Source organism: Manis javanica, chromosome 2 (genome assembly GCF_040802235.1).
Source record: "Manis javanica isolate MJ-LG chromosome 2, MJ_LKY, whole genome shotgun sequence".
NCBI classification, from domain to species: Eukaryota; Metazoa; Chordata; class Mammalia; order Pholidota; family Manidae; genus Manis; species Manis javanica.
This window is the reverse complement of record NC_133157.1, coordinates 138449782-138468825: the sequence shown is the minus strand read 5'-3', so window position 1 is coordinate 138468825 and position 19044 is coordinate 138449782. Positions and strand designations below refer to the sequence as shown.

Here is a 19044-nt window from a genome sequence, read left to right as displayed (position 1 = left end):
AGCCTGAGTGTGCTGGGATGACTCCAACCCTGCAGGGCAACAGAGGGACGCATCTTCCTTTCTCTCTCTTGCCGTGTTCTCAAATCTCACTGCAGGAGCGCAAACCTGACCTCATCATATCTTTCATCTCCCACTTCCAACTAAGTGCCATGTCTGCTGAATTTACTTATTCTATTTACCTTGACCTGCCTTGTCCTCCTGTTACAAACCCTAAATAATTTTCATGCCTATATCCCATCTTCCCTTGAGAGCTCCAATAATCTTCTTACTGCCTTTTGCCTCAAAAATTTCCCTTTAAACCAATCCTACAAAACTTACCCTAACAAACAAATTAGAAATTTGTCCACATCAACTGCCCTGCTTAACCTTTAAAAAGTGGACCCTTACCTCCCACCCCGCCACCCACCTCCCTGGCACAGACTCATGGTACTTCCACAGCACATTCTCCAAGTTCATCTGTGTCTCCCTTTCCCACCTGCGGCAGTTTCCAGTTATACACAAACAGCCTGGAGTGCTTCTGTCTAGGCCATCCAGTTCCCTCTGAGCTCTGTGTCTTCCCCATCTGTCCCTGCTCAGTGTTTGAGGCCCCATGGGGGGACCTACTGCAGAAGATATTGATGCCACCTCCTACCAGGCTGAACGGTGTGGGTGCATGTCAGCACACAGAGCACTCTGTATATATTCTACGTTAGAACTGGGGATAACGTAACTGGTTTTGGTCTATCTCTATTGTTACTACATGAGTTTATAAATGTCATAAAGTTCAGAATAGTGGCTTATTTAGTCATGTATTCCTATAATCTAGTAATGGGTGGAGACACTTTACCACAAAATATATATTTAATGAAATGAACATTGTGTGATTAGATCTTTATTTCATGATTTATGACACCCAGTAATCTGTTTGAAAAATTTCTGGAGATGATTATTTTGAGAAATGATAATAGGTAACCTGTAAAAACAGAGTTTCTTGGCAAATAAACTTGGGAAATCTGAGGTAAAATCAAACATATGTGTTCAATAAAGGATTTCCTAGGGCCATTGATATGCTAATGCCTTGAGAATAAATAGAGGATTTCAGCATGATTGTTACATGAAATATAATACAATAAAATGGAATTCCAACAATGTTATAGTGCTTTCAAAAGCTATGCATTATTAAACAGCTTTCAAGATGAATTTCTAAGGACTTAGAAAGATATCTTGGACTTATTGTTAAGTATTTTTGTTTATTATTCTATACTCAAATGTATATGTATAGATAAATAAATATATCTCAACTCAGTTAAAATTTAATATATATATTATGAGCTTATTTTAATTTGCTTATTGTCCACATCAACTGCCCTGCTTAACCTTTTTGTCCCTAAAGAGGGCACTAACACAATCTAAGGGTATAAATAATCTTTATAAATACAGAAAATGATAGGGAAAGGGATACTCTAAAGTGTATATAATCTTAGGAATATAAAGCAGTGGGTTAGAGATACAAGCTATCATTTTTCTAGCAACACTGTGCAAATGGTCCTATTGATTGTCATTATAGTTTTTATGCTAAATAATTGACAAATCTTTAAATAGAGTGAGAGGGTCAAAGAGAAATAACTAATTAGAAAATGAAATTATGGTACTAATAACATGCCAAAATATAAGTAATTTTTGGTTCTAATTATATTTGAAATTATGGTATTGATTATAATGACATACCAAAATTTAAGTAATTTAGGAATAGACATCTAAAAAAGGTGTAACAGAGTTACATGGGTAGAAAAAAGAATCAGAAATAACACTATTTTTGAAAGACACCAAAGAAGATCTTTTGGTACCACATTTACTGACACAACAATTGAATGACAAGGATGCCATGATCCTAACATTAATTCACAAGTTAAATGTAAATCAGAAAAAGAAACATAAATGAGCTTTTCACAAAAATACCTAACTGAATTTTTAAGTTAACATGTAAGAACATATGCTTCGAAAGAGCCAAGTGAAAAAATTTTTCAAAAATTCAAAAATTAAGAATTAGAAGAAAATTAAAAGGCCATTTCCTGTGTATGAAGACATTGAGATCATTTTAATAATAGGAACAAATTAAGACTTAATTATTAAAATACTGTGGAATTTAATATGGATAGAAAAATAGGTCAAGAGAAGCAAAGATTTAATCCAGAAATAGATTCAATATTGACACTGTAAATACACAGATATATATAAATATCTTGGTATTTAATTAAAGGATGTCTCAGTTAAGTGGAGATTCACAGAACAGTCAATATATCAGGGAGAGACTATTGATTTTCCAAGGTAAAACTCTATTTCTAAAATCAATTTAAAGACAACAACACAATTAAAAAATGGAATATCCCTGAAGGGGAATTGCATTGAAAAGGAGACCGAATGTTTGGTCAACATGAGCAAAGCTGAACCTCACAATTGGTGGGGCATGCAGAGTAACATTTCCCACATTTCTAAGTCTCAGATAATTAAATACTTGTTAAAAATTACTTGTGTTGACAGTGCAAGATAAGTAGTACACCATGTTGTTTTAGAATACAAACAATTGGACAAAACTATATTCCATCTTTGTTAGACTAAATTTCAGAATAGTAATTTGATAAAATAATGTGCAACGGTTAAGACAAGCAAAATACATGTGGATGTAACAAAAAGAATAATATATTTTTAAAATACACTACCTAATGTGTACTAATGTAATCTATGATTCTACTTATGCATACTGTAAAAAGTGCTGAGAACAGTAAAATGAAGCAGGAAATCCTCTTCTTTTCCTTTTTCCTTTCTTCTTAGAGGCAATCATTTACATAAATTCAGTGTGGATCTAGTTAATGCTTTTAATAAATATGGTGTGTGTGTTTACGTGTGTGTGTATTTATGTAGATTGTGTACATTTGCACTTCCATTTTGATCCTACAGTATGTTCCACTGGAACTACCTGTGAGTTCAAATCAATTCCCCAGAATAATTGCCCTTCTCTTTCCATCTATACCTCTGTCTTAATCTTTCTTTCATGATTACTTTCAAACATGAGGAACACTGGTAAAGATGAACAGCCTCAATTAAAAACTGACAATGTCTAAAACTGTACATGGTAAAGTTCACTGGATCAAAATTGAAAGGAAATTAAATTTAGATCTTGACAAAATTAAGGTTTCCAAAATTTGTTCAAGGAAAATTGGATTTGGTATGCATAGTGGCCAAACAAAGCATTAACATTGACTGAAGCCATGCCTTGTGAATTTTTATATGGAAAATGAAATCTGACCTTGAGAAAGAATTTAAAGTATTCAGTAGTAAAAGACTGATCAGGATGAAACTAATTTTAGTATAATAAAAATGCAAATAGTTTTAGGAAATACATCAAGTAATTAAAGGTAGCTTAATAGAGTTTACTTGGGACAATAATGTAATACTATATGAGTATTGACAAAATCCCAATTAAATATTTTATATACAATATCCTTCAAATGTGAGGGGCCACAAATTTCTGCCCTAAACAAGTCTCATTTTAATCCCCACAAAACCGGAGTTGCATCTATGTTTCCTTTCCACAGCAGCTTTACAACCAAGCTTTGAAACCATTAATGGCCATGTCAATTTCAATCCGTTATATCATCCAAACCCTTCCTCAAGAATCACAGTATATGGTGTTCAGGCATGTATTTAGCATTTTTTCCTTCTTTCTAATCCTCCTGATAAAGCTGGTTTTCCTTATTATTGAGACATTATAATGATATATATATTACATGTCCAGTTTATGAACCAGTATTGATCAGTATTGATGCTATATTAAAACCCATATTCTATGCAGATTTCCTTAGTTTTTACCTAATGCCCTTTTCTTCATCCAGGATACCACATTACATTTAGTATTCATGTGTAAACAGGCTCCTTTTGGCTTTTGACACTTTTTTCAAACTTTCCTTGTTTTTGATTACCTTGATAGTTTTGAGAACTACTAATCAGGGATTTCTAGAATATTCTTTCATTTATATGTACTTGTTTTCTGGCAATAAGCCTGGGTTTATGAATTTTAGGGAGGAAAACTAGAGGGGTAAAGTGCCATTTTCATTGTACATCAAAAGCAAATACTACTAACATGATTTATAACTACTGATGTTGACCTTGATCACCTAGCAAAGGTAGCATTTGTCGTATTTCTCCACTTTGAAAAGTGTAGAGACCACCTAAGAATTGTAGTCCCTTGGAGTTTCTCACTATTACACTAGTCGACGCTCAGTTTCTGTCAGTTAGTCAAAATTGCCATTTCAGTGTTCCAGCTCCAGTTACAGCAGCTTCTGCTCCAGGTAAGCAGCTATTGTCTGTGACTGCTGGATTTACTGTCTCTCAATTTTGTGGTAGCTTTTTGCCTGGCAACTCAGTTCTCAGACGAGTCTGGAAAAAAATCATTGATTTTCATTTTGCTCAGCTTCTTCTGTGATATAGACAAAAGTCCAACACTTGCATGACCACTGCATATTAAAATACCTCTCATAATTCAAAATGAAGGTAGGGTTGACAATCACCACTTCCTATTCTTGTAATATTTACCAGTATAAATTAATGGATCTATTCATATAATTCCAGTTCTCAAATATTTCTTGATGATTCTCTCTTCCATGTCAAAGCAATTTCAAGTTATGTAGCCAGGAATAAAAGAGTTCCCAAATTTGGTTCTAATTTTCCTTCTCCGACTTCTTCTCCTTCTGTTTGAAGCTCACAGAATCCTATCTTGCAGATACATTTACAACAGACTCTTTAAATTTACAATGAACATACTCGTTGCTTTCCCTATGTACCTTCCAAAATTCTATTAACCATGAAAGACTGAGCTGAAATATTGCTATTCCTATAAAGTCTCCCTTAGTTCACAAGCTTATCAGTGCCTCACTGCTATCCATTTCCTTAACACTATTTCTCCCATGTTGCAGGATTCACACATACTGATTCAATAAGTAATTATTAAATTACCTAACTTTTGACATGAAATAATTAACATTTTATTTCATTTATGTTTTCTTCTGAAATACACAACCTTCTTTTGTGTAGGAGACTGGAATACCTGTGTCTTACAATGACTGTATAGTGTATATGTACACTAAATACATTTTTATTAAACATATTTGGAAGAGTTTAGTAATTAAATTCAACACAGACTGTATTATCAAAAAGTGTAAATATTACTGCATTAATGTATTTAAAAAGCCACAGCACTTATCCCAAAGCCATTATTGAATTTAACTGCTTTATGCTTTTTAATTTCTTTAACCAGATAGTGTGTAAAGTTTATATTTGCCTTCAAAGACTTCTTATAAAAGATTCAAGCTACTTGAATTTGAGAATTATCAAGTTGAATAAAATGCAGTGATGTTATTCAAAGTAGAAAATAATGATTTTTTTCATGATTGAAACAAAAATGACTGATTCTTTTTAATATATAAAATAATTTGAAAACTAAATTTTCTTACAATAGATCATTTCATGAAAACATACATTTTTTTTTTCAGTGTGCACCTTATACAGTTTTCTCCGTGCTAGTGAGAACTCTTTACATTCCCTCATGTGAGAACTCCTTAATCACTGAAGATTTCAGACCAAAGTTTGCAGCTGGCCTTGTCCGGGAGCACAGGAACTTCCCCATCTAAGGGAGGCCCACCTGGCACAGGTGTACAGGGGCTGCCTCTGTGTGTGTGTGAGGGGGGAGGGTGGGGGTGGGAGATTGGCACAAAAATGAATATTATGCCTGAATGATCTATTCTATTGCTATTCCATTTGATATAAAGGCATTTCCTTATTTTCTCCCTCAAGTTGCTCTTGATCTTAATTGCACAATGGCAGAAATGAAGTCATTGAGTGCTGAGTCTGCCACTCACCATTGGGACATTCAGCTGCTTTCCAAGAAACACAGGCAATAAAATGTATTTATTGCAGTGATTGATAACTATCTTATAATCATTTGATTTGATTTGATTTTTGATTTTTTTTGAAGTAGAGTTGATGTAAAGTATTACATTGGTTTCAAGCATAGAGCACAGTTATTCAACAGTTGCATGCCTTATTATTCAGTAGTTTCATTGCATAACCTCCTACAGAGGTAGTCGTATAATCCAGCGTAAGAACATGGTAGAGTGTCTCTGATGAAGATTTACTGAGCATTTAGTCTCTGGTAAACAGGTGAAAGGTCATAGTCATCATAACAATATTTAGTGTTAATAAAACTGTTTATCTACTGCTTTGGTTTATTAACCAGATCATAGGGTCCAAGCATTAAAGTCAAATAAAAGTTATCTCTCTCAAACAAAGGTATATTACCAGCATCTTTAAGCAGAGTATATTAAAACTCCCCCACATGTAAATGACTGGAATGGTCTTTTAGTATCATATTTACAACAGCCCATAATCAAAGCTAATAAAATTACTTAAGGCAGCCAAAAAGAAGCTAGCAATACTGTGAATATTTTTAGCATATTAATTTGACTATTAACATGCAAAAATATCTACACCTATCATATGTCTTTCAGTGTACTCATTAGAAATAACTTTCACTCCCTCATAAATTTAAACATTAATTCTGAATACATTCAATTGGCTTTAAAGCTGTGATATGTGATTCTCATTTTTATCTTTGTAGATTTCTTTCTCCTTAGTGTCTACTGATACTGATACCATACTTTTTTAGAATATACTGCTTTTATCACTTTCAAAATAATATAGGGATATTGTAGTTTTCTATGGAACTCTCATCAAAACAATGACACTTTCTTAGAATTCTTGAGATGAGTCATTTTCTTTATCTATACTTGGAAGAAAAATAACACAAATTTCTGGTTAGAAGCTATCCTATGATCTGTCATATAAACCAAGCCTTCATAATGCAGAACTGAACTGTACACAGGACAGACTACAGTGGATAGTCATAAGGAAGCAGGAATTGTACAAAGTGTGAACTAGAACTTTCATTATAGAAAATAAAAGGTCAAAGCTCTGTTCTTTCATTATGAGTGTTCTCATGGGAAATAACACTCTGTCTAGTCCTCCCAGTGTCTGACGTATAAGTCAATAGGTGTCAGAAGTCTATTAGCACTTTCAAGCTTCATGGGAGCTATTTAACATTTTATAATGTTTTGTATTACATTACAGTAGTATAAAGTAATACCATGGTGTATTGCATGGTTAATATGTCTCCTTAAAAAGCTGACACACCATCACTAAGATGAAATGAACTAGGTTTATGAGATCATCACAGACACAATTTGTATCTCAGTAATTGCTTCTGGTTTGCTGAGAAGTCTGCCTTAGCATTTTGAAATCTGTAAAACAGCTGCTATCTTTTCCTTTTTCATCCTAGGAGTCCCAACAATTTGACAAGGGTAAAGATTTGAACATAACCATAGAAAACTTGCCAAGCTGTGAATTTTCTTAGGCATTTACTTTGGCTATCGACCTTAAATATGTATATTAAAGACACACGCAAAGATGTACAAACCTTATGTTAAAGTTAAAAGTTAGAAATACTTTTTGAAAACTGCAATCTGTTAGAGGCTATTGCATTATTGGGAGATTCTCTTTTATTTCAAAAAAAATAAAAAGAAATAAATTGTCAACATTTTCATTTCAGCCAAAAAATAGTATGATAAATATAAAACTAGTATTTGCAGTTCCCATTACAACAATAGCTATCTGGGAAAAAAAACTGTGATGTTTTAAAAAAGTAAATATGATCAGACAAGTTAATTTACATCCAAAGATAGTATGTCAGTTCTGTGCTTTGTCCAAATTTGTTAACCTCTCTGACCCAATGGATCTTCATATAAAAACAGAATAAACCCACTGATCTCAGAAAATTGTAAAGATGACATAAAATGATGTATACAAAATGCTAGCAAAATTCTAGTTACATGAAAGAATTCAGTAAAAGGTTGTCTCCGATGTGTTATGAGGATAGTATACACACTCTGAATCCATGCATCTCTCTTTAACTCGAGCAGGGAAGATCTTTCTTCTATATATCATTTTATTAAGTTCATTCCTCTATTCTCAATATTCTGTTGATATAATTTCAACATTGCAGGTGAGAACACTGATATCAGTTTAATTTTTTCTTTAACAGTTCTTTCTAAGCTTAATTGCAGAATTTTATTCTTATCTTTGAAATTTAGGAGTTTGAGAATATTTAGGAATTATCCTTGGTATGCCCTGGTGTTCTAATTAATCTATTTTAGGACTTGAACTCCTTGAACCCAAAATTGTATATCTTCTTCAGGAAAAGTTGTGTTTTCTCAGGAAAGTTGTATTTTATTATTGACTTAATCATTTTCCTCCTTTATCAGCCATTTTTTCATCTCTGGATATATTATTTACATATAAAATCTGAATCTATCATTTTGTCTTTATTGTGATTTTTTTCTTGTGTTTTTGTCCTGGGCAGAGAAATATGTTCTCCTCTTGATCTCCTAGGACATCAATGTGCATGCAAATAGTAACCATTGAGTAGACCATATCTACTGAACTACATCTTTTTTTTTAATTAAGATAGGATTGATATACCCTCTTATGAAGGTTTCACATGAAAAAACAATGTGGTTACTACATTTACCCATATTATCAAGTCCCCACCCCTACCCCAATGCAGTTACTGTCCATCAGTGCAGCAAGTTGCCAGAGATCTACTATGTCCTGTCTCTGTGCTACACTGTTCTCCCTGTGATCCCCCACACCATGTGTACTAAACAAAATACCCCTCAATCCCCTTCTCCCTCCCTCCCCATCTGCCCTCCCACACCCCTCCCTTTGGTAACCACTAGTTCATTCTTGGAGTCTCTGAGACTGCTGCCATTTTGTTCCTTCAGTTTTTCTTCATTGTTATACTCCACAAATGAGAGAAATCATTTGGCATTTGTCTTTCTCCGCCTGGCTTATTTCACTGAGCATAATGTCCTCCAGCTCCATCCATGTTGTTGCAAATGGTAGGATTTGTTTCTTTCTTATGGCTGAATAGTATTCCATTGTATATATGTACCACATCTTCTTTATCCATTCATATACTGATGGACATTTAGGTTGCTTCCATATCTTGGCTATTGTAAAAAGTGCTGCAATAAACATAGTAGTGCATATGTCTTTTTGAATCTGAGAAGTTGTATTCTTTGGGTCTATTCCAAGGAATGGGATTCTGGGGTCAAATGGTATTTCTATTTTTAGTTTTTTGAAGAACCTCCATATTGCTTTCCACAATGGTTGAACTAGCTTACATTTCCACCAACAGTGTAGGAGGGTTACCCTTTCTCCGCATCCTTGCTGACATTTGTTTTCTTAGTCTTTTTGATGTTGGCCATCCTTACTGGTGTGAGGTGATAGCTCATTGTGGTTTTAATTTGCATTTCCATGATGATTAGTGATGTGGAGCATCTTTTCATGTGTCTGTTGGCAATATGAATTTCTTCTTTGGAGAACTCTCTCTTCATATTCTCTGCCCATTTGTTAATCGGATTATTTGCTTTTTGGGTGTTGAGGTGTGTGAGTTCTTTATATATTTTGGATGTTAACCCCTTGTTGGATATGCCATTTACAAATACATTCTCCCATACTGTAGGATTCCTTTTTGTTTTGCTTATGATGTTCTTTTCTGTACAAAAACTTTTTAGTTTGATGTAGTCCCATGAGTACATTTTTGCTTTTGTTTCCCTTTCTTGAGGAGATGGGTTCAGGAAGAAGTTGCTCATGCTAATATTCAGGAGATGTTTGCCTATGTTGTCTTCTAAGACTTTTACGGTTTCATGACTTACATTTAAATCTTTAATCCATTTTGAGTTTACTTTTATGTATGGGGTTAAACAATAATCCAGTTTCATTCTCTTGTATGTAGCTGTCCAGTTCTGCCAACACCAGCTATTGAAGAGGCTGTCATTTCCCCATTGTATGTCCATGGCTGCTTTATCATATATTAATTGGTCATATATGCTTGGGTTTATATCAGGGCTCTCTAGTCTGTTCCATTGGTCTATGGGTCTGTTCTTGTGCCAGTACCAAATTGTCCTGATTAATGTGGCTTTGTAATAGAGCTTGAAGTTGGGGAGCTTCCGTCTCAGGATTGCTTTGGCTATTAGAGGTCTTTTGTGGTTCCAAATGAATTTTAGGACGATTTTCTCTAATTTGTTGAAGAATGCTGTTGGTATTTTTATAGGAATTGCACTGAATCTATAGATTGCTTTAGAAAGGATGGCCATTTTGACAATATTAATTCTTCCTGTCCCTGAAAATGGGATGTGTTTCCATTTATTGGTATCTTCTTTAATTTCTCTCATGAGTGTCTTGTAGTTTTCAGAGTATAGGTCTTTCACCTCCTTGGTTAGGTTTATTCCTAGGTATTTTATTCTTTTTGATGCAATTGTGAATGGAATTGTTTTCCTGATTTCTCTCTCTGCTAGTTCATTGTTAGTGTATAGGAAAGCAGCAGATTTCTGTGTATTAACTTTGTATCCTGCAACTTTGCTGAATTCAGGTATTAGATCTGGTAGTTTTGGAGTGGATTCTTTAGGGTTTTTTCATGTACAATATCATGTCATCTGCAAACAGGGACAGTTTAACTTCTTCTTTACCAATTTGGATGCCTTTTACTTATTTGTGTTGTCTAATTCCCATGGTGAGGACCTCCAAAACTATGGTAAATAAAAGTAGAGAGAGTGGGCATGCTTGTTTTGTTCCTGATCTTAAAGGAAAGGTTTTCAGATTCCCACTGTTAAGTATAATGTTGGCTGTGGATTTGTCATATATGGCCTTTATTATGTTGAAGTACTACTTGCCCTCTATACCCATTTTGTTGAGAGTTTTTATCATGAATGGATGTTGAATTTTGTTGAATGCTTTTTCAGCATCTATGGAGATGATTGTGTGGGTTTTGTCCTTTTTGTTGATTGGTGGATAATGTTGATGGATTTTCAAATATTGTATCATTCTTGCATTCCTGAAATAAATCCTACTTGATCATGATGGATGATCTTTTTGATGTATTTTTGAATTCAGTTTGCTAATATTTTGTTGAGTATTTTTGTTATCCATGTTCATCAGGGATATTGGTCTGTAATTCTCTTTTTTGTGGTGTCTTTGCCTGGTTTTGGTATTAGAGTGATGCTGGCCTCTTAAAATGAGTTTGAAAGTATTCCGTCCTCTTCTACTTTTTGGAAAACTCTAAGGAATGGGTATTATGTCTTTTTTAAATGTTAGATAAAATTCAATGGTGAAGCCATCTGGTCTGTGAAATTTTTTCTTAGGTAGTCTTTTGAACACAAATTCAGGTTCGTTGCTGGTAATTGGTATGTTCAGATTTTCTCTATCTTCCTGGATCAGCCTTGGAAAGTTTTTTTTTTTCTAGAAAGTTGTCCATTTCTTCTAGATTATCCAGTTTGTTATCATATAATTTTTCATAGTATTCTCTAATAATTCTTTGTATTTCTGTGGTGTCTGTAGTGATTTTTCCTTTCTCATTTCTGATTCTGTTTATGTGTGTATAATCTCTTTTTTTTCTTGATAAGTCTGGCTAGGGGTTTATCTATTTTATTTTCTTGAAGAACCAGCTCCTGCTTTATTGATTTGTTCTATTGTTTTATTCTTCTTGATTTTATTTATTTCTGCTCTAATCTTTATTATGTTCCTGCTTCTACTGACTTTGTGCCTCTTTGTTCTTCTTTTTCTAGTTTCATTAATTGTGAGTTTAGACTGTTCATATGGGATTGCTCTTCTTTCCTTAGGTAAGCCAGTATTTCAATATACTTCCCTTTTAGCACGGCCTTTGCTGCGTCTGCCAGATTTTGCAGTGTTCAATTATTGTTGTCATTTGTCTCCATATATTACTTGATCTCTGTTTTTATTTGGTCATTGATCCATTGGTTATAAAGGAGCATGTTGTTAAGCCTCCATGTGTTTGTGGGTTTTTTCTTTTTAATTGTACAGTTTATTTCTAGTTTCATACCTCTGTGTTCTGAGAAGCTTATTGGTACAATTTCAATCATTTTGAATTTACTGAGGCTCTTTTGTGGCCTAGTATATGATCTATTCTTGAAAATGTTCCATGTGCAGTTGAGAACAATGTGTATCTTGCTGCTTTTGTGTGTAGAGTACTGTAGATGTCTGTTAGGGTTATCTGTTCTCATGTGTTATTCAAAGCCTCTGTGTCCTTACTTATTTTCTGTCTGGTTGATCTGTCCTTTGGAGTAAGTGGAGTGTTAAAGTCTCCTAGAATGAATGCATTGCATTCTATTTCTCCTTTTAATTCTGTTATTATTTGTTTCACATATGTAGGTGCTCCTGTGTTGGATGCATAGATATTTATAATGTTTATATCCTCTTGTTGGATTGACTCTGTTTTTATTATGTAATGTCTTTCTTAGTCTTTTGTTACTTTCTTTGTTTTGAAGTCTATTGTGCCTCATACAAGTACTGCAACTCCTGCTTTTTTCTCCCTATTAGTTGCATGAAATATCTTTTTCCATCCCTTCACTTTTAGTCTGTGCATGTCTTTGAGTTTGAAGTGAGTCTCTTGTAGGCAGCATATAGATGTTTTTTTTTTTATCCATTCAGTGACTCTATGTATTTTGATTGGTACATTCAGACCATTTACATTAAGGATGATTATCGATAGGTATGTACTTATTACCATTGCAGGCTTTAGATTTATGGTTACCAAAGGTTCAAGGGTAACTTCCTTACCATCTAAGAGTCTAACTTAACTCACTTAGTATGCTATTACAAACACAATCTAAAGCTTCTTTTTTTTTCTCCTCTCTTTTCTTCCTCTTCCATTCTTTATATATTAGGTTACATATTCTGTAGTCTTTGTTTATCCCTTGACTGACTTTTGGGGAAGTTGATTTAATTTGCATTTGCTTAGTAACTAACTTTTCTACTTTCTTTTCTGTAGTTTTATTACCTTTGGTGATAGCTATTTAGCCTTAGGCATACTTCCATCTATAACAGTCCCTCCAAAATACACTGTAGAGATAATTTGTGGGAGGTAAATTCTCTCAGCTTTTGCTTATCTGGAAATTGTTTAATCCCTCCTTCCTTCAAATTTGAATGATAATCTTGCCATGTAGAATATTCTTGGTTCAAGGCCCTCTGCTTCATTGCATTAAATATATCATACCACTCCCTTCTGGCCTGTAAATTTTCTGCTGAGAAGTCTGATGATAGCCTGATGGGCTTTCCTTTGCATGTCATCTTTTTTCTCTCTCTGGCTGCTTTTAATAGTCTGTCCTTATCCTTGACCTTTGCCATTTTGATTATTATATGTCTTGATATTGTCCTCCTTCAATCCCTTGTGTTGGGAAATCTGTGCACCTCCATGGCCTGAGAGGCTATCTCCTTCCCCAGATTGGGGAAGTTTTCATCAATTACCTCATCAAAGGCACTTTGTATCTCTTTTTCTCTCTTCTTCTGGTACCCCTATAATGTGAGTATTATTCCATTTTGATTGGTTACACAGTTCTCTCAATATTCTTTCACTCTTACAGATCCTTTTCTCTCTGTGTGCCTCAGCTTCTTTTTATTCCTGTTCTCTAATTTCTATTTTATTCATCTCTCCTTCCCCATATATAATCTGCTTTTAAATCCCTCCATTGTATTCTGTAATGATTGGATCACTGTCTTCTTGAATATTTTTCTGTACCTCGATGAGCATGTTTATGATTTCTATTTTGAAATCTCTTTCAGTAAGATTAATGAGTTCTATTTCATTTGACTCTTTCTGGTGTTTGTGGGATTTTGGTTTGAACCAGGTTCTTTTGATGTTTCATATTTGTATGTTTCACCCTCTAGTGCCCAGAAGCTCTACTCTCTGGAGCTGCTCAGCCCCTGGAGTGATTTCCAGGGTCACAGGGGAGCGGTGCTGGTGTCTTGCAGGGAGGAAAGAGCTCTTTCCTGCTTCCCAGCAGCTATGCCTGTCTCCACTGCCAGAACCAGTGAGAGGAACACACAGTTGTAAGCCTCTATGTTTTGCATTTGTAGGCAGGTCTTCCCTCTGCCTGGCCTGTAGCTAGGGTAGGGCCTGCTGATTTGAGAGCCAGGTGCGGGCTGGCTGGGAGGAAGGTACAGCAGGCTGTGCATCATGGAGGGAGGGCCTTGGAGCTGCATAGCCAGCCAGAGGGATGGAGCACTTGAAGCTCCTGAAAGTTTCCAACCTACTGGGCAGAGTGCACCTGGACAATTTTGTCTACCTGTCCTTTCTTCTGAGCAATAAGCTCTGTGCAGTTTTTGCCCCTTTAGCAGTCCTCTCACTGTTAGGAAATCTTTCTGACTGCCCACTCTTTTGTCCCAGAATAGCTGGATGTGGATCCCTGTTTTCCACAAGTGGCTGGAATCACAGTCTCTTCTGGTATTCTCCCTGTCTTAGCTTTCCAATCCCACTAATCACCAAAGCACCATGCAAGATAGGTTTGTGCTCCCAGAGCAGATCTTCAGGGCTAGGTGTTCAACAGTCCCAGGCCTCCACTCCCTCCCTGCTCTGTTTCTCTTCCTCCTGCCGGTGAGTTGGGGTGGGGGAAGGGCTTGGGTCCTGCCAGATCATGGCTTTGGTATGTTACCCTGTTCCATGAGGTCTGTTCTTTTCTCCAAGTGTATGCAGCCTGGAGCAGAACTTCTTTCCTGTTGCTGTTTCAGGATTAGTTGTATTAATTATATTTTTGTATTATGTGTGCTTTTGGGAGGAGGCCTCTGTTTTACCTCTCATGCTGCCATATTTAATGTCTCTCCTTTTGGTTTCATGCTTCATATATGTGTTCCTGGGGCTAACACTTTATAATTATAGTTACCACATGTCTGGATTTTAAGAGATATTACTAATTTCAAATACCCAGTTCAGTACTCCTTTAATATTTTTAAACTACAAATCAGAAACATTTTCAACTATATTTTAAATATATGACCATTTTATTTGTATGTCTGAGAACAAAACATAAGATTCTGTCTCACTTTCCAACTGGGCTGAATAAACATTAAAAAATTTGAACTCTCTCCCTGTCATCTAATCACAGAGCCATTGTCTTGAACCACGATTTTTATAATGATCTTCTTGAGTATAGTTTCCTATTTAATATTTTTAAAAATATTTCATGTATTTCTTTTTCTATTAATAGATTACTTTGCAAGTAGGACTTACACATTTTATGTTGTTATTTATTCATTTCAACTGCATAGGTGTCATTCCAATTCTTTTCCAAAAATTCTGGGAAAACCCATGACTTCTCAGAAATGTGTGAATAAACAAAGTTGTTTTGAGATTATATAACTTAAAGAAGCTATCCCCTTAGTGTCTATACTGGGGAATGGATAGTTGTTGACAATGACATGCGTTCAGAATCAAATGGGGTCAAGTTCATCATAGTTTCTTATACCTTCACTATCACCCACAAAAATAATATATTGTAGAGAAAAGAAAAGATGAATTTTTATGTTTCAACTATGGACCTGATGTATCCAGCATAAATTCTGCATATTTATGTAAAACCTATTAAAGGTGATACAAACAGAAACTATGTACTCCATTTTTCAAACTTCAAAGTGTTATTTTAGCAGACTGATGATTACTAGTGAATTCTACAAGAAAATGAAAACTATTGAGTAAGGACCCTCACCATATTTGGTTTTTTTCCCTCTCTTAAAAGATGTGACAAAATTTGTATGAGAGTAGCATTCCCTAATCTGGGTGTCAGTATATTAAGGTTGTTTATAATTCTGTGATTGGATTTCATATCAGAAGAATAAGTGCTAGTGTCCACATTATATGAAATAATGGGAAATAATGTTCTAATATTCAAAATATTCAGATGATCAGAAATATTAAATGTTTACAGAAAATGGTGCTATTTTCTATGCAGAAAACAATTCCTAAAATTCAGTTGAAAACAATAAAAGACAATGAAATTATGATTCTAATGTTCAGATGGTGCCTGTTATTCAAATCCCAACACATCATTCCCCCACTGTCTGCTCTCAAGCTGCCACAGCTGTGGTGACAATGCTTGGAGATGATAGAAGTTGCTGATGCCTTTATTAGTGCAGATAAAAAGATTCACTACTAATTCACAAAGAGCTATTATGAATGGACATATTTAAAAGCCTTCCTATTTTTACACAATGATGGATACATTTTATAATTTATACATTCAAATTCTGAATTGGTGGGAAGAATGGTGTTGAAGTTACTGTGGGTAAATTTGCCATATTTCCAGAATCTCTCGCCTGGCTTTAGTGCATCTCCATACAATAGGTGTTTCCAGGGAGTGGAGAGGAGTAGTCCATCTCCGTATGAATAGGTAATTACCGGGGCAAGTGAGGGCTTATCTGGACTAGAGAGGCTGGGTGGGGGCCTCTTATTCTGCAGCCACATCGCAAGAGACACAAGCAAAAGTGGACTGCTCATGAGAAGTAAACTTTATTTCTCCCTTGGACTGATTTCGGTTTCAAAGGTATTTGCCTGGGATTTTCCCCCAGGGTTACAGTTACATAACTATCTAGTAAGATCCCATCCATATCAGGGGAGCAAACACAGAAAAACTTATTTTTTTAACTCACAAAAAACAATGTATAATGATAACCTGAACTTTCACCAAGTCTCCTTTCATAAACAATGTACACAGCTGAAAATACAACTACTCTCAGAACCCTCTATCAGATTCACAAAATTAACATAAATTCAGAAGGGGAGTATTTCAAGTGTGTTTTAATCAGAATGAGTGTTGCATAATTTATGGATTTCTCTTATGCAAATGTACTCATCAGAAGATATATCTTAAGGTAGATTAATTTAAAACAAGACAAGCACCATGTCCATGTTAGAAGTAAAGATAGGACTCTATCTGTAGGTTGTACAGATTTTTTTCAAATTTCATATTCTTATATTGAGAAATAAATTTTGTCTTTGAAAAATGACCCTATAACAAAGACATTTAATGTCTTTTTCAAATAAGTAGAAATTTCACTTATTTGTGAAAATTGCAATAAATATTTGTTAATTGCAATTTGTTAATTGTTAATTGTGTTAATTGTAATAAATATTTAAGTAATATCTGAGGTTAGATGTCCTTGGTGGTCAGGAAAAGAAACACTCAATTCATTTTGGCTTAAACAATAAGGACATTTATTATCTCCCCAAAAATAAGTCTGAAATAGGACTGATCCATAATGGAGTGATAGAGCTCTAGATTTACTTTGGTGCATGTTTGACTCTGTTCCTCTTGGTATGTTGGCTTTATTCAAAGTCTCACAGTAAGAAGACTGATGAAGTTCCAACATGAAATCCACTGCCAACTAGGAAATTCACCACCCGCCAACACAAAGTTTTTCCTTTGGAGTTTCAAGTCACATGGCCATTCCTAAACCAGTCATTCTGAAAGAGAAAGGGATTATGAAGAACAGCTTAATTTGAGGATCAAATGGATGTTGAGGAGTCAACCCCCAGAAATTTGATAACTTAATCCTTGGATTGATGCCAGTATTGGAGCTTTCTGGAGGAGAACTCAAGTGTTATGAAAGTAGTTTAAATTTAATAAATATTATTTTACAGGTTCGAATAGGAAATGGCTTTATTTTCAAGTACTGATTACTAAAACAAAGCATTTTCCTTTCCAAAAGAAAAAGCTAGACTAATTAATTAATAGTCTACTATGACTAATAAGCACAGAATCTGAAAGACAATGGGGATGTCCACCTTTATTAAAAATTTGTCTGATCTGATTTAGTAAAACACAACTCCTAAAATGTTTAATGCGCAGTATAATCCCTGTATTTAATTTTTATTGTCATAGTTAATTTAATAAGCTATTATATGACATAGACATACTGTATTTTGCTCAACTCTATACATATTAATGTATGTCATCCAAGTAGTCTCAATTCCTACACAATGAAAATAGAAGCTCTTGAAAGTGAGCAATGGAAGCAACCTAAGTGTCCATCAGTAGATGAATGGATAAAGAAGATGTGGTACATATACACAATGGAATACTATTCAGCCATTAGAAAGAAACAAATCCTACCATTTGCAACAACAGGGATGGAGCTAGAGCATATAACCCTCAGTAAAATAAGTCAGGCAGAGAAAGACAAATACCAAATGATTTCCCTCATTTGGGGAATGTAATAACGAAGCAAAACCTGAGGAGCAAAATAGCAGCAGGCTCCAAGAAGGGACTAGCAGTTACCAAAGGGGAGGGGTGGGGAAGGGCAGGTGGGGAGGGAGGGAGAAGGGGATTGAGGGATATTATGATAGTACACATGATGTGGGGGGGGGGGATCATGGGGAAGATAGTGTAGCACAGAGAAGACAAGTAGTGACTCTGTGGCATCTTACTACACTGATAGGCAGTGACTGCATTGGGGTATAGAAGGGGACTTGGTAATATGGGTGAATGTAGTAACCACATTGTTTTTCATGTGAAACCTTCATAAGAGCATATATAAATAATACCTTAATAGAAAAACGTGAGTAATTTATATTAAATTACATTCTCTCTATGAAATTGCTTGGAATAGAAGTGTAATCTGTAATAGTCAGGTTACACAGTCGTCAATCAACTACTTAGTGAGATTCCACCTATGTCACTAAGGGAACAAACACAGAGTAACCTTTTTCTTGGTTCATGGAAAAAAGAATAATGCTGACCTGATTTTTTTCAAGTACATCAGCCTAAACAGGGTTTATAGCTTGCCTCTGAAAGACTTATGAGAAATCACAGAAATGCAGCAGGAGATCATATTAAGTATGTTTCAATCAGCAGGAAAACTGTATTTTATAGTTTTCTCCTACACAAATATACCTCTCAGGAGATATATTTTAAGTTAGGTGTATTTTTAAAAAGTACAAGTGCATGTACATACTAGAATTGAAAGTGAATGCATGAAAAAGTGTTCATAATTCTAAAGGAAACCTGGCACTGATGGCCGCATTCCTCCCTTCTGTGGAAAGCAATGAGCTCTGATTATAACTTAGGTTTTGATTTAAACATCCTCATTGACTATTAGTCTTAAAGC

General features: G+C 34.9%; 1 long non-coding RNA gene across 1 annotated transcript in view; it reads left to right on the top strand.

Annotated features, from left to right (window-relative positions):
• Positions 1-5680, top strand: part of LOC140845233 (uncharacterized) — a 115582-nt gene extending 109902 nt beyond the window's left edge. Inside the window, exon 7 of the long non-coding RNA XR_012124021.1 lies at positions 5529-5680. This is a non-coding gene — a long non-coding RNA (uncharacterized lncRNA). The remainder of the gene's footprint in view (positions 1-5528) is intronic.
• The last annotated feature ends 13364 nt before the right edge of the window (positions 5681-19044 follow it).